This window comes from Bombina bombina, chromosome 6, assembly GCF_027579735.1.
Source record: "Bombina bombina isolate aBomBom1 chromosome 6, aBomBom1.pri, whole genome shotgun sequence".
Lineage (NCBI taxonomy): Eukaryota > Metazoa > Chordata > Amphibia > Anura > Bombinatoridae > Bombina > Bombina bombina.
The window spans coordinates 1013798754-1013815481 of record NC_069504.1 but is presented as its reverse complement, the minus strand read 5'-3'; positions in this window follow the sequence as shown (position 1 = coordinate 1013815481).

Genomic DNA, 16728 nt, shown 5'->3' with positions numbered 1-16728 from the left:
TCTCTTTTACACTCTCTCTCTCCCCCCCTCTCTTTTACTCTCTCTCCCCCCTCTCTTTTGCTCTCTCTCTCCCCCTCTCTTTTGCTCTCTCTCCCCTCTCTCTTTTGCTCTCTCTATCCCCCTCTCTTTTGCTCTCTCTCTCCCCACTCTCTTTTGCTATCTCTCTCCCCCCCTCTCTTTTGCTCTCTCTCTCCTCCCCTCTTTTGCTCTATCTCTCACCCTCTTTTGCTCTCTCTCTTCCCCCCTCTCTTTTGCTCTCTCTCTCTCCCCCTCTTTTGCTCTCTCTCTTCCCCCCTCTCATTTGCTCTCTCTCTCCTTTCGTTTGTTGTCTCTCTCCCCCCTCTCTTTTGCTGTCTCTCTCCCCCCTCTCTTTTGCTGTCTCTCTACCCCCTCTCTTTTGCTCTCTCTCTCCCCCCTCTCTTTTGCTCTCTCTCCCCCCCTCTATTTTACTCTCTCTCTCTCTCTCTCTCCCCCCTCTCTTTAACTCTCTCTCTCTCTCTCTCTCTCTCTCTCTCTCCCCCCTCTCTTTTGCTCTCTCTCTCCCCCCCTCTCATTTGCTCTATCTCATCTCGTCTTCAGATCTCTCAGCAGCCAGCCACGGCATCGGGCCCCACCCATGTCACGCCTGACCCCGCCCATGTCACACCCGACCCCGCCCACATCAAACCCGGTCCAGCCCACGCCACGCCCGGGCCCACCCACATCACAACCGGCCCCGCCCACGCCGCAGCCGCCCGGCCATGCCCACTCCACCACATGACTCGAAGTCAGTTGGAAGGCCAGGTGTGTTTGTCCTCGCGCGCAGTCTCTATTGCGCATGACAGCTTCGGACAAACACACTTGGTCTTTTATTATATAGGATATTCCATTCTAGAAGATGAGTTTACACTGGGATTTTTGGCTCAAAATAACTTTATTTAGGGTGTTAATTAGCCTGTTGAAGCCTGAAAAAAAGCAATTTTTTTTCTTAATAAGAATGAAAATATCAAACCATTCTATCAAGACCAAAACAATACTCAGACATCTTGTTTAGGGTTTGAGAATGATTTACTACATTGAATCTCTGGTAGATGAAGAATTATAATATACACACTTTTGACCTAAAAATAATTACTCTTTAATGTCCTGTGTATGTTTGTATATATTTCAAATGCAAGCCCATGTTTAAAATTAGCATAATTACATTCAATGTCTGTGAAATAAGCCTTAGAGGGATAGGAAAATCAATATTAAACTTGCAAAAATAAGATCATTTAATTTGTATACACTTTTTAAAAACTTCTGCTTTCAAATGTGCTTTGTTCCCTTGGTATCCATTGTTGGAAATGGATATACACATATCTAGTGATGTCGCGAACCTAAAAATTTGGGTTCGCGAGCGGAGAACGCGAACTTCCGCAAAAGTTTGCAAACGGGCGAACCAGGCGAACCGCCATAGACTTCAATAGGCAGGCGAATTTTAAAACCCACAGGGACTCTTTCTGGCCACAATAGTGATGGAAAAGTTGTTTCAAGGGGACTAACACCTGGACTGTGGCATGCCGGAGGGGGATCCATGGCAAAACTCCCATGGAAAATTACATTATTGATGCAGAGTCTGGTTTTAATCCATGAAGGGCATAAATCACCTAACATTCCTAAATTGTTTGGAATAACATGCTTTAAAACATCAGGTATGATGTTGTATCGATCAGGTAGTGTAAGGGTTACACCCGCTTCACAGTGCGCAGTGTAGGTGATATACCTGCCCTGACCATGCTTTGCAGACCAACACTGTGTGCCAGACATGCCATTATAGCAGACTTATATGGCTTTGGCGTTGCTTTTTGGTAATTAGAGGCTGTTAAATGCCACTGCGCACCACACGTGTTTTATGCCCAGCAGTGAAGGGGTTAATTAGGGAGCATGTAGGCAGCTTGTAGAGTTAATTTTAGCTTAAGTGTAGTGTAGTAGACAAGCCAAAGTATTGATCTAGGCCCATTTTAGTATATTTAAAGCCACCATTTCACCGTCAAATGCGATCAAATTTAGAAAAAAATATATATTTTTTTCGCAATTTTAGGTTTCTCACTGAAATTATTTACAAACATCTTGTGCAATTATGGCACAAATGGTTGTAAATGCTTCTCTGGGATCCCCTTTGTTCATAAATAGCAGACATATATGACTTTGGCGTTGCTTTCTGGTAATTAGAAGGCCGCTAAATGCTGCTGCGCATCACACGTGTATTATGGCTAGCAGTGAATGGGTTAATTAGGTAGTTTGTAGGGAGCTTGCAGGGTTAATTTTAGCTTGAATGTAGAGATCAGCCTGCCACCTGACACATCAGACCCCCTGATCCCTCCCAAACAGCTCCCTTCCCTCCCCCACCCCACAATTGTCCCCGCCATCTTAAGTACTGGCAGAAAGTCTGCCAGTACTAAAATACATTTTTATTTTTTTTAGCATATTTACATATGCTGTGGTGTAGCATCCCCCCTTAGCCCCCAACCTCCCTGATCCCCCCCAAAATAGCTCTCTAACCCTCCCCATCTGCCTTATTGGTGGCCAACTTGGGTACTGGCAGCTGTCTGCTATTATTTCACAGTCATAAAAGTGTTGTTTTTTTAAATGTACACTACTGTTACACCAGATATGAGTGGTGGCACTGGGCAAGTGGGCACAGTATACGCTGTGAGCCTGACACACACGCTGACAGGCAGGCAACTGCAATTAGATTACACAGGAAAAAAAAAAAAGCAGACTGATGTTCTAGCCCTAAAAAGGGCTTTTTGGGGTGCTGTCCTTACAGCAGAGATCAGATGAGTCCTTCAGGACTGTAGTGGACACTGAATACACTAGCCTAGCTATCGATTTCCCTATTAAATCAGCAGCAGCTACACTGTCCCTCCTCTCACTAAGAATGCAGCTTCCAAATGAATCTAAAATGGATGCTGTCCAGGAGGTGGGAGGGTCTGGGAGGGAGGGTCTGCTGCTGATTGGCTGTAATGTGTCTTCTGACTGTGATGTACAGGGTCAAAGTTTACTCAATGATGACGAATAGGGAGCGGATCGAACATCGCATATGTTCGCCATCCGCGGCGAACGCGAACATGCTATGTTCGCCGGGAACTATTCGCCGGCAAACTATTCGCGACATCACTACACATATCCTACACTAGTGGGAGGTAGCTGGTAATTAGTGCCTGCATTCATTTGTCTCTTGTGATTAGCTAACTAGATGTGTTCAGCTAGCTGCCAGTAATGCAATGTTGTTTATTCAGCAAAGGATAACGAGAGAATGAAGCATATTTGATAATAAAAGTAAATTGGAAAGTTGTTTAAATTGTATGTTCTATTCAAACCCATGAAATATATTTTTGGAGTTTCCTGTCCCTTTAATAAAACATTTTGAAGTCAAAAAGGTTATTTTTAGCCCTATGCTAATACACATTTCAGTTATTTTATTTATTAATTAATTATTGATATTGGAAGTGTTCAGATTTCAAAATGGATACAACTTTAAAAATACCTTTTGTTTTGCTAGTTTTGTGTCCAGGTGGATGGGTAGTCTCAATGGTGATTCTTCAATAAGCAGTAGGAAGTTAGGAATATTCTTCTTTATTTTAAAATACTTTTTATTGAACATTTTTGTAAGAAACATACAAAAAAAGAAGTACTTTTATCTTGACATTCTCATCCCTACTGGTATATAGGTATTTGGGGCCAATCAACTGTCTTTGTGCCCACCTGTATATCTTACCACTAAACAGAGTGCAAATCTCTAGCTTGGGCTAACATTCCTTAGTAAATTTTCCCTTTGATCTTAACCCATCTCATATAACCAAAAAGATGGGTCACGTAATTGTGGGATGAGTAGTATTCGTTGCAAACATAGTAAAGTCAATTAGTAAAGTACTAGTTGTAAACAAATCAAACAATTCAAACAATTTCTCCCTCCATTCATATATAAAACAGTGTCTCTTTCTAAGAATAGTATAGTACCTGAGGGTTGGAGACACTTCTTCCCATGGCGCACTCCCGTCAACCCCACATCAGCTCATGTGAGTTTCAGACCCTAGACCTCTGTTCCTGTCTACCTATCCAATATAGCCATATTTTTTGTACTGTTTCCCTATTGTTTAGAATTCCTGCTGCTTCCTCGTACATGGTGTAGGTAAATTGTATTTTATTATATATTTCTGTCCATGTTGGTGCGCCTACTTTCCAGTATCTTGCGATACATATTCTTGTGATTGTGCATAGAATTCTAATGAAGGTGTTCAGGTGTCTGTGATAAGTCTCTATGGGTTCATGCAGTAGTGCTTGTTGTATGGTGAGGGTCACCTCCTCATCTATCAACTGGCCTATAAACGAAGATAATTTATTCCATATTTCTTGTACAGATATGCAGTCCCACCACATGTGTCTGTATGTGCCTTTTTGTCCACATCCTCTGTAACACAAGTTACTCCCCTGGGGCTTGAAGTGTGCCGACCTAACTGGGGTCAAATACCACCTGAAGGCTGTTTTTAGTGTGTTCTCTTTTAAGTCAACGCTTAGTAACCCCTTATCTCCCGATTGGAAAATTAACTCCCACTCCTGTTTATGTTTTACTATATCCAGCTCCTTCTCCCATGCTAGCATTACTTGTGTTTTTGGTTCAGAAGGGGGGATTGGATAGATACATATAGTTTGGATATTGAGCGTTTGAGTCTATGTGGGCAGACACTAGAGATTTCTAACGGAGTGGATACCTTACTAGGTGCATTTTTAAGGAATTCTCGGAGAGAAGATTGCAGTTGTAAATAAATGAACCATTGTAGCTTGAGGGGGGAGATCTTCTCTTGTAGGTGAGAGAAAGGTATCAGTGTGTTCTTCTCTATAATGTCCGCTACCCTGTAGAGACCTTTGTTTTCCCATTTTTCTAGATGTTTTTGTGTATCTCCCTGCAATAGGTATCTAATTGGCATTAGCAATGAGTTTTTAGGAAAGATGTCCTCTCTTTTCCTAGTTGTTGACCAAACCTTAATGGTAAGGTTTCTTGTATGTGAGTCTGAATGATAGCTATCAACCTTATTCTGTTGTGTGGCCCACAGAATGGAGTCTGGGTATGGTCTCCCCTCTAGTTCCGCTTCTAGTTTAATCCAAACAGCTTCTCCTTCTCTTTTCAGTATCATTGCATCTTGTGCTAGTCTCGCTGCTCTATAGTAGTCCATTAGATTAGGTCCCCCGACCCCTCCTAGTGATCTATGCCTATGTATTAGGTGTCTAGAAATTCTTGCTATTTTAGTACCTCTTATGAAGGCTGAGAGATCTGTCTGTAGTCTTTCGATGTCTGCCTTGACAATCTTAATTGGTAGCGCTCTAAATAGGTAGAGCACTCGGGGTAATATGGTCATTTTGACGGCAGCCAGTCTTCCCATCCAAGAGAAGTTATATTTACGCCATTTTGCTATATCTTGTCTGATTTTTTGAAACAGAGGTAGGTAGTTGTGTTTATATAAGTGTTGTGTTTGTTGTGAAAGATAAATCCCTAAGTACTTAAGTGTGTGCTTAACCCATCGAAAATCAAAATTTAGCTCCAGTAGCTTCTTAATCTGGTGAGGAATAGCAATAGAGAGGACCTCACACTTGTCCGAATTAATTTTGTAACCTGAGATAGTCGAAAAGGATGTTAAAACTGCATATAGGTTGGGTAAGGAGATGAGGGGTTTTGTAATGGTCAATAGGATGTCGTCTGCGAATAGGGTCAGTTTGTATTCTGATTGTACTATCTTAACTCCTTCTATGTCTGGGTGTGCTCTAATACTTGCTGCCAGAGGTTCAATACAGAGCGCGAAAAGCAGGGGTGACAAGGGGCACCCCTGTCTCGTGCCATTAAGTATGGGGAATATAGCAGATCTGTATCCTCCCGCAGTCACCTGGGCTTGGGGTTGTGAGTAGATAGCCTGGATAGCTGTCATGAATGTGCCCTCAAAGCCCATTCTCAGTAAAACCTTGGTCATATACTGCCAGTCAATCCTGTCGAACGCCTTCTCCGCATCCAGCAGAGAAGGCGTCCTCTGTCTTTCTAGATGGTAAATAATATTAGTAATTCTGCGTAGGTTATCTGGGGCTTCCCTATCTTTCACGAATCCCACCTGGTCTGGGTGGACCAGGTTGGGGAGAATCTCCTTAAGGCGATTCGCTAATATCTTAGTAAATAGTTTCAGATCCTGATTTATCAACGAGATTGGGCGGTAGTTCTTACATCTTTTGTGATCTCTATCGGGTTTGGGGATCACCACTATTTTGGCTAGGAGCAGCTCACTCGGGATAGGATTCCCTTCTAAAATATAGTTACAGACTTTGGTTAGGTGTGGTATTAGAGTGCCGCGGAACAATTTATAATATTCTCCCGTGAAACCATCGGGGCCTGCCGCTTTACCAGGCTTAAGGTCTTTTACTGCTTTCACCACTTCTAAGGCAGTTATTGGGGCATTTAGGGTATCCTTTTGCTCTTTAGTAAGGACTTTTAATGGGCAGTTTGCTAAGAATGCGTCAGTATGTTTATCTGTCTCCGTGTTATGTAAGACTTTTTTCCCATCATACAATTTGCTATAGAAGGTGGCGAATGTGTCAACTATTTCTTGTGGGTTGGAAGTCAATTTTCCCTGTTCCGTTTCTATCGTAGAAATGAATGTAGCTTTGCCTCTTTCCCTAATCTTGTGTGCCATAAATTTATCTGGTTTGTTGGCATAGATGAAATAATGTGCCTTCAATTTTTGGATTGCTCTTGCGGCTTGGGAATTTAAAATTTTTGCTAGCATGGTTTTCTTGGTTTGGAGGGTCTGCAATGTTGTCTTCTTCCCTGTTAATTTATGTTGTCTTTCCAAAGTTTCTATCTCCTTTTGTAATTGTTCTAATAGATGCCTATTTTGGTGAATTATTCTGGCTTTCTCTTGTATCAGTAGTCCCCTGACCACTGCCTTGTGTGCTGCCCAAGTGTTTATAGGGTTATTTGTGGTGTCTATATTTAATTCCCAGTACTCCACCAGCGACTGCAGAACCTTGTCATATCTCTGCGGGTGTTTCATAAGAGTCGGATCAAAAGTCCACAATCTTTTTCTGTTGCTATCTATCATCCCACTTAACTCTAATAATAGAATAGAGTGGTCTGACCAAACACATGAGTGAATAGTTGAGTTCTGCAGCAACGGGTGGAGCGCCTGACTAACAAAGACGTAATCCAATCTTGTATAAGTTTTATGAGCCGTGGAGAAAAAAGTGGTGTCATTTGTTGCTCCGTATAGTGTGTGCCAAGAGTCCATCAGGGAGTGTGGTGTAAGAGAATCCTGTATCGATTTAACTAATCTATTGTGTCTGTGTTGTTTGTTGGATAAGGGAATGTGTTTAGTTCCCACTAGTGGGGCCATAGAGATATTAAAATCCCCCGCTAGTATAATTTTAGTTTGAGACCATTGGGTTAAGAGATTGGAAACGTGTCTGAAGAAATCATGTTGGTTTTCGTTGGGAGCGTAAATGTTACATAATGTAACCTCAGTATCTAGCATCTTTCCTCTGACTATTAGGTATCGGCCCTCCGGGTCTGCCCAGATGCTTTCGGGGGTAAAGTTAATAGATGAATGTATAAGGATTGAAACTCCTCTTTTTTTAGCGGCTGCAGTGGCGTGAAAGTGGGTGCAGAAATGTTTTGACCAGTATTTTGGGATATTGGTTTTGAGGAAGTGTGTTTCCTGAAGAAACAAGATATTGGCCTTTAGACGTGTATATTGGGACATGGCTACCTTTCTTTTGGTATCGGTGTTAAGCCCTCTGACATTATGTGAAACTATATGTATATTAGAAGACATTATGAATTCCCCTGTCCCCTATCTGCACCCTGAAAGTGTCATGCGTGTCCATGATTACCTTCAGATGTAAAGTCTTACTTGCAGTGATGTTTTGTTTCGGAGCTTGGGGTCCACAGGAGTGCGCCATGGAGGTGTCACTAGAAGGAGAAAAAACAACAAGGGTGAGAAACAAGTCCCATTATTGGGAGCAATAACTAAAACTTTATCCCTAACTTTGGGATTGAACATTTGATATAAATAGCTGGTTAACTGTTGTGAGTTCCCTGTTTATTCCTCAATTAGAGGGAAGGGCTGGGAGGGCCCATCTAGACATATCAGTTTTATCTTATTAATTAAAGAAAAGAGAGGGAAGGTATTACAAAACAATAGATCTTGAACAACAACATTAACATAACACTAGTGTCTCATGGGTCCTACAACTGTGCATAGCTTTTCTTTTAACTTTTTTTAAAATGTCAAACATGAATGATACACTTAGGCATCTTGTTGCAGGAGATGCCCAGAAAGAGTTTTGCTGTCCCACTTTTAAGTGTTATGCTTCAAAATTCCTTGTCTCATAAGGTTGAAAGCTGAGATCATTGTCAAAGTTCTTTATCTCTGGGTTCTTTTGTCCTCCGTTTCTTGTATTTTGATGTGTGCCATTTAGATTGGTCCTCTGTCCGCATAGATGGTGGTTTGGATATTAGGGTTGATTCTCTCTCAGGTAGTGAAGGTGTATCCAGGCCTAACACCTCACATACTTCGGGGATATCTTCTGGTTCCTTAATAGTTATGACTTTAGTGTCTTTTGTTATGAGTAATGCGAAGGGGAAGCCCCATCTATATGGGATCTGCTTTTGTCTCAGCAAGGAGGTAAGTGGACGTAGGGCGCTTCGCCTCTGCAAGGTCCGAAGGCTTAGATCTTGATAGAATTGGATCACATTGCCTTGGAATTTGAAAGTGGGTTGTTTTCTAGCAGCCTGGAGAATCTTTTCTTTATCTGGAAAGAAGGTCATTTTGATCACGACATCTCTGGGAGGAAGGCCCATCTTCGGTTTAGCTTTCAATGCTCTATGAGCTCTTTCGACATGGAAGGTGTAGTCAGAGGGAGAATTTGTGATCTGAGTGAAAAGCTGTGTAAGGTAGGCTAAAAGTTCCCCTCCTGTTATTTCCTCTGTGATTCCCTTCAGTCTGAGATTGTTTCTTCTGCTCCTGTTTTCCAGGTCATCTAGTTTATCCTGGAATTCTAGAAGTTGTTGTTGCTGTGATGAGACCGCTTGAGATATTTCATCTACATTCTCAACCATAGCATCTTTCTGGTCTTCGAGCGTGTCTATCCTATTCCCCATATCTGTGAGGTCTGATTTAATCTCTGAGAGACTGCTAGTGACCGAAGAGTGGATGGAGTCGATTTTCTCCCAGAGTTTCTCAAAGTTGTCGGCGATGTCTTTTTTTGAAACTAAGGTCTGTAGGTCTGCCTTAGTTAGTGGGGTGTTATCCTCTAGTTGTTGTATGGATTCAAGATCCGAATCCTCCTCTTCCTCCATGTCTTTATTGGGTTTAGCTGGTTGTGATGATTTAAAGAAGGACGATACAGTAGAGGGTTTAGAGGCCTGTTTATCACCTTTTGTCACCCTTCTCGAAGACATTGTGTAAGTGAGAGGCGTGTACAATTCTGTTGTAATGGGTGGTATATTCCCACCTATGGGAAGTCGTGTTTAGTATCTTGATTGTCTGGACCTTTACTTGTGGCAATGTTGCAGTGTTATGGAGGACAAATGGATATTAGCATCTCATAGGATCAAAGGACTACACTTCCTCCATGCCTTACTGTGCTAGATGGACCCTCTCTTGTGAGGTTATCATACGGATTACATGTCAGTGGTTAAAGCACAAACAACTGAGTAAAGTACAATCATGTAGCGCCCTTTATTTATAGGAATAGTATGAAAGATATGTAGAGGCTTCTAATCTGGTGTGGCTTTTCCTCCTGTTTCCTTTCTCCAGAGGGCCTTGCTTTCAGAGAAAGTCCTTCTCCCCGGGGTGGTTGTCCTCACAGGACGATCACGGGAAAAGGTATAGGGGGTATGACCTGCCACCTGTTTAGGATGGCAGGAAAGGGAGGGGGAGAAGGCACTGAGGGATTCTGTAGTCCAGGTAATGTTAGGCTATATTGTAACCAGTATAGTGGTTGTGTGAGACTCTGTGGGGCTGCTTTAAGCTGTGATGCTGCCTGTGTTGCAGTACTCTGTCCTTCTGGGTTCCAAAGTGCAGCTGTGTATAGGAGGAATCTAGTGTATTATTTGAATAGGATTTACTATGCTTGACTGTAGCACCAAGATCCTAACCCTGCTGGCAAAACTGAATAACAGCAAAGAAAGTAATTCGTGGTCAGAGTAATCTCATGTGTAGAAGCTGGAGTCCTGTTACAAATTACAGGGGGCAAATGTTTGTGATTACTAGGTAGTTTATAAGTCCTTTTTGTCAACCCTGCTACTTGGATCTCCTTGCTGCTTTGAGGTGGCTCCCTCTAAGAAAAAAGGGCAGAGTGACTGAGTGTAGGGCCCTGTCTCCTGTTTCAGATGTAAGAGGGGTGAGATCAAAAGGGCTCTGTGTTTAGATCTACAGGGCTGCTCAGGGATGAAATGAAAACAAAAAGTCTTGTTATGGCTCCCAGTGAAAGATGGATTATAATAAGGCCTGAAATCGCTCCTCAAATAGCACTTAGTACATGCTTAAATGTGACCCCAACGATTATGATGTGATAGGCCAAGGTGTGGGGAGACCGGTAGGAGCCAGCCAAACACCAACACTTTAGGTGGTATATTGTAAGCTGCTATGGTATCGAATAGGCAGCAATTTCTGAGAGCAGCTTCTGATGCAGGTAAATAAGCCTGTGTAAAGTTAAGTAAGCTGAGCTGCGATAATGTGGACTGAAGCCCCCGCACTCTATTTAATACAACAGGCCTCTAATAGGGATTATGTACAGTCTGTGTGGGGAGCACTTAAGATATAAAAATGGTTAGGTCTCACCCGTCTCCTCGAGGCTGCCTGCAGCACTGATCTGGGCCTGTAGTTCTTTTAGGGTCAGGCCTGTCTTGCCAAGGGGATCCAACTTTGCACCAGACCTCCACCCCCGAGCTCACAGGGAGACAGACAGATTCCAAGTGTCTGAGGGAGTTGGGTACAGCTTCTTCGTTGTGAGGTGAGTTCGGCTCTGACACTGTTGCAGTTTCCAGAGCCTCCGGTCCGGTCTGTGTCTCCCAAGATGGCCGTGTTTCGCGCCAAATGGAGCTGGCGTGTGTGTCCGGATCTCCGACTATTCTCCGTTACCTCTGACTGGGATATCGACCAGCACCTTCCTCCTCTTACCTTCCCAGTGTGCCCGGTCTAGTGGGAGCTAGTGTCTTAAGCTCCGGTCTGCACCCGATTGCGGCTGGAGCGTTCGGGTAAGGAAAGTTGTTGATTCTCGGTCTGGGTAGGCAGATCTCAACCACGTAGCCTCTCTCAGCTCAAGGGTCCGTGTGTAGGCCACTTAGCTCCGGAGCGGAGCCCCAGCCCTCCAGAGCCAGATGTAGAGCAGCGGCTAGATACACGCAGTCAGGTGCGATGAAGACCAGGATTTTCCGGTTGCTTTAAAAGCACTGTTTCTGTTACCCCGGCTAGTGAGGGGTGCCCAGATGGATGATAGTTAGGGTGCCTCGTACAAAACAGAGTTTAGGCAGCTAAAATGAGTTTTAAAGTGGTTTTTGTTAGTAAAAGTGCCTGGAGCTCTTAACTAGTGCGTCTGACCAGATCAGCGGTTAACTCCGCCCCCGGAATATTCTTCTTTAAAGGGATACTGAACCCAAAATTTTTATTTCATGATTCAGATTGAGCATGCAATTTTAAGCAACTTTCTAATTTACTCCTATTATCAATTTTTCTTCGTTTTCTTGCTATCTTTATTTGAAAAAGAAGGCAACTAAGCTAAGGAGCCAGCACATTTTTGGTTCAGCACCATGGACAGCACTTGTTTATTGGTGCTGTCCAATCAGCAAGGACAACCCAGGTTGTTCACCAAAAATGGGCCGGCATCTAAACTTACATTCTTGCTTTTCAAATAAACATACCAAGAGAATAAAGAAAATTTGATAATAGGAGTTAATTAGAAAGTTGCTTAAAATTGCATGCTCTATCTGAATCCCGAAAGAAAAAATTTGGGTTCAGTGTCCCTTTAAGACATGGTGGAACTTAGACCACTGGTTTTCACTCCTGACTTCGGGCCTTTTTCAGATTTTCAGAATAACCTTGGATAAGAGGAAGTAAAATAACCAGGTTTACTAATCACCTAATTATTTAATCTGTGCTCCAGTTTAGATCTCCTCAAAATCTGGCCAGGACAGGTTTGAAAACCAGTGATTTAGACTGATGTAGCTTAAGTGCTATATACCAAACTGTATTAATATGCTATTCAATGTAATTGCCATTTATGTTTTCATGATAGGGGTGTTATATCAGTTGCATTTTCCTTTATTGGGTTTTAAATATTGCTGCTTATTAGTAAGAGTATATTCACTATATAGAGTTTTTCAAATGCCTGTTACTGAAGGGATGTTCATTTCATAACCAAAATTACAGCCAGTACATTTTGTCTCCTCATTATATGGTGCATTACCCTAAGGAAAGCATAAATGAGTCACTTTTCCATTCTAACTCTATTTTTATGTATGTTAGAATTTTCACTTGAACTATTTTGAAATATTCCTTATATGTCATAAGGATCCACCATTTTTTGTTTTTCCCTACCTTTAACAAGAGCTTGGATGATTTATTTATTCAGCAGTATTCTCTTCTTTTAGCTTTGCTCTCTAATTACAATATTAATATGAAATATTTAAGCTATATAGTTTAAAAAAAAAAACCCTTCCAATTTGCTTCTATTGTCAATTTTGTTTCATTCTCTTGGTATCCTTTATTGAATGAGCAGCAAAGCACTACTGGGAGCTAGCTGAACACATTGGTAAGCCAATGGCAAAAGGCATATATGTGCAGCCACCAGTCAGCAGCTAGCTCCCAGCTTCTGAGCCTACCTAGGTATGCTTTTATTTTCAACAAAGAATACCAAGAGAACGAAGCAAATTACATAATAGAAGTAAATTTGAAAATTACTTAAAATAGTATGCTCTATCTAAATCATGAAAGAAAATGTTTTGGGCTTCATATCAATTTAATTTAAAGTAATATTCTGGTTATTTTATTTTTTATTTTTTATAAACAAAAAAGCATTTGCAAATTTAAAGTGATATGAAAGTCAAAATTAAAAATTCATGATTAAAAAAAACATGTAACTTTAAGATACTTTACAGTTTTTTATTTTTTGTGCTCTATTTGTATTCTTTGTTGAAAAAGATGCACAAGTAAGCTGTGGAGCAATAATGCACTACTGAGAACTAGCTGTTGATTGGTCAGTGAATACACACGCATGCCTCTTTTGCTCAGATGTGTTTGTCATGGTTCCAAAAGTGTTTTGCTTCTCTGGAACTAACTTTAACTTTGTGTTTATCCATTTGGCAGGTGCTAAATAGGTGTAAGCATGCAAAAGAGCAAAAATAAATTATTCCACCACATTAAAGCATTTTCTTGTTTTTTATGTCCCTTTTTATTTCCATTGATATCTTATTCATTTTAATCCACATTATTCTATTTTTTCTGAAATGTACCTTTTTTAAAAAAACAAAACAATTTTTTACTGGGATATTAAATAGCATTGGTTTCAAGTCATTATACAAAAGACTAATCATCTGCAACATTTCAGAAAAATCTCTTTTATAAAAGGAACAGTGGAATAATTAAGTCTCAGACCTTACAATAATGTGATCTCTGCAATGGTTTTTGAAACTATCTCTATAATTATCTTGAAAAAAGTAACTTTAAATGGATAGAAAGGACAACATTGGGTGCATTTAAACTGTAAATAGAAGCAACTTTGTATTACACTTCATTAGCAAAAATATTCTAGTAAAAGTTATTACTGTTTTCAGTGGCATACGCACATATGCTGTGAAGGCCCGTGCACCAGTATTTAAAAACCATACCTGCTCAGAGAGCTTGCCGTGGTGTGTAGTCTGAGAAGATTTAAAGGGACACTGAACCCGAATTTGTTCATTTGTAATTCTGAAAGAGCATGCAATTTTAATCAACTTTCTAATTTACTCCTATTATCAATTTATCTTTGTTCTCTTGCTATCTTTTCTTGAAAAAGTAGGCATCTAAGCTTTATTTTGGTTTCAGTACTCTGGACAGCAGTTTTTTTATTGGTGGATGAATTTATCCACCAATCATCTAGGACAACCCAGGTTGTTCAACAAAAATGGGCCGGCACCTAAACTTACATTCTTGCATTTCAAATAAAGATACCAAGAGAATGAAGATAATTTGATAATAGGAGTAAATTCAAAATTTGATTTAAATTGCATGCTCAATCTGAATCACAGAATTAAATTTTTGGGTACAGTGTCCCTTTAATTTGTGCCATACAAGCCACTGCTGACTCTGAGAGTGTGATGTCTGAATGCTAGCGCACAGGCCCTCACAGCATATGTGCATATGCTGCTATAAAACAGTGATAACTTTTACTAGAAGGATTTTTTGCTTGAGAGTAAATTGAAAAAATTCTACTATTTAAATAAACCCTTTAAAATTTCAATTTTAGCTTTTCTATTCCTTCAATGCCACATAAAGAGCAACATCCATTTAGACAAGATGGTCTTCAAGGAAATTGTTTTAAAGGGACACTAAACCCAAATTTTTTCTTTTGTGATTCAGATAGAGCATGCAGTTTTAAGCAACTTTCTAATTAACTCCTATTATCAATTTTTCTTTGTTCTCTTGCTATCTTTATTTAAAAAAAAAAGGCATCTAAGCTTCTTTTTTGGTTCAGAACTCTAGATAGCACTTTTTATTGGTGGATGAATTTATCCACCAATCAGCAAGAACAACCCAGGTTGTTCACCAAAAATGGGCTGACATCTAAACTTACATTCTTGCGTTTCAAATAAAGATGCCAAGAGAATTAAGAACATTTAATAATAGGAGTAAATTAGAATGTTGCTTAAAATGTCATGCTCTATCTGAAATCACAAAAGAAAAAATTTGGATTCAGTGTCCCTTTTTTTTTCTCTTATTTCTTTTTGTTTAATAGAGCTTAGCTACTCAAAAAGCGACACATTTCCTATTCCTCTGTCACTGCAAGTCATAGGTTAAAAACAAACTTTATCAAACAGTGTAAGTATAACAATGTGACAAGCTTTCACTTGCTTAAAGTGCTATTAATATCAGCAGATCATGTAGATGGTGAAATCCAGTCTGTATGGAATGTAAAAGCAATATTTCTTTAATTTTCTTCTTTTCTTTTTTTGAGAGCTGATAAGTTTAACATTCTCCAGAAGATGTACTATGGCAGTAACAGAATAACTTAAAGGGACAGTCAACATTAACATAAGTGTATTGGATGAAGAATAACAATTTTAAAATTTAAATGTACTTATATTATCAAGTTAGCTCTGTTCTCTTGGTATCATTTGTTAAAAAGTAATACTAGGTGTTCTCAGGAGAATGCAAATCTCTTTAGCCATGTGGAAATAATGTTATACATAGTTGCAAATACCACTGCCATAGAATGCTAAAAACATGCACACTCCTTTCTTTCCGCGTAGACTCTTATACAAAGGATGCAAATAGAACCAAGCAAATTTGATACTATTAGTAAATTAGAAAGTTGTTTACATTTGCATGATCTATCTAAATCATGAACAATAAAAGAAGGGTCTGTTGGGGGGGAGGGCGGAGCTAACCGCCAACAAGAGCAGACGCTTGAAGGGAGAGCTCCTGCCATTTCAGCATTAAAAATTATATTTAATTAATACTTGGCGACTATTCTTGGCAGGTGAAGCAGTCACAACACCAGGGAGAACATCTTTACGATAACCAGATCTGCCGATGTTCTAAAAACATTAATCAACATCTAGATACTCTTTTCCCGCCCGGCTACATAAAGATGAATAGTGACCTTTGCAATATTACTCCACATATTTCTGAGAACATGGAAGCCGAAAACATGACTCTCTACAGTTTACTGCTGAACCTGGACTTGAAAATGTCAGAGGGATTCAAAAATCTTACAGACATACTAAGGGGTATACTTGAGGAGGATCCCATTACTACGTCGGAGACACAGACCATGTCCAGGTCGCTGGAAAATGGCGACTACAAGGAGAGCAACACTTCTCCAGGACTACATGTCCCGAGCTACATGCTCATTAACAGTCACACAGTTACTAAGCCTGAGCGCTACCCGATCCAGCCCAGAATACTTGAGGCTGATCTTAATGCTCCATTGACTAGGAGGGAACCGAGCATTCTTTCTAATGCGGCTAGCGATAACACTCCAATACAATGGCGCAGCCCTCGCATTGCCCTAGCCCCTACTGAAATTCTGGATGGTGCGATCAAATGTCTCCTACAGAGCGCTATTCGCACTAACACAAGGAAGACGGGCAGTCAGCTATTAGCAACGCACGGACTACGAAGTTCCCGGCAAGGCTCTATTTACCTTGAGTCACAGTGGGCTAAAGGACAAAATACTTTAGGGGAGCTGGATCTTTTACAAGGAAGCTGTGCCAGACGATGGCTCAACCAGCGATCAAGCCAGACTCTATACTTGTGTCCATATCTACACCATCGGACTGAACTTGTAGCTTCTGGAGTAGGATAAACATATTTGCCCTCAGACCTCGCTCAAATACTTGAGATAGTTCACAGCTCGTTAATAGGGCTGAGTTATAAAGAACCCTAGTTGCTGCCTATGTTATTCTGTGTTTGTACATGTTTGCAGCTACTAATCCATATAGTTCCCTACAATATTAGTTAATAT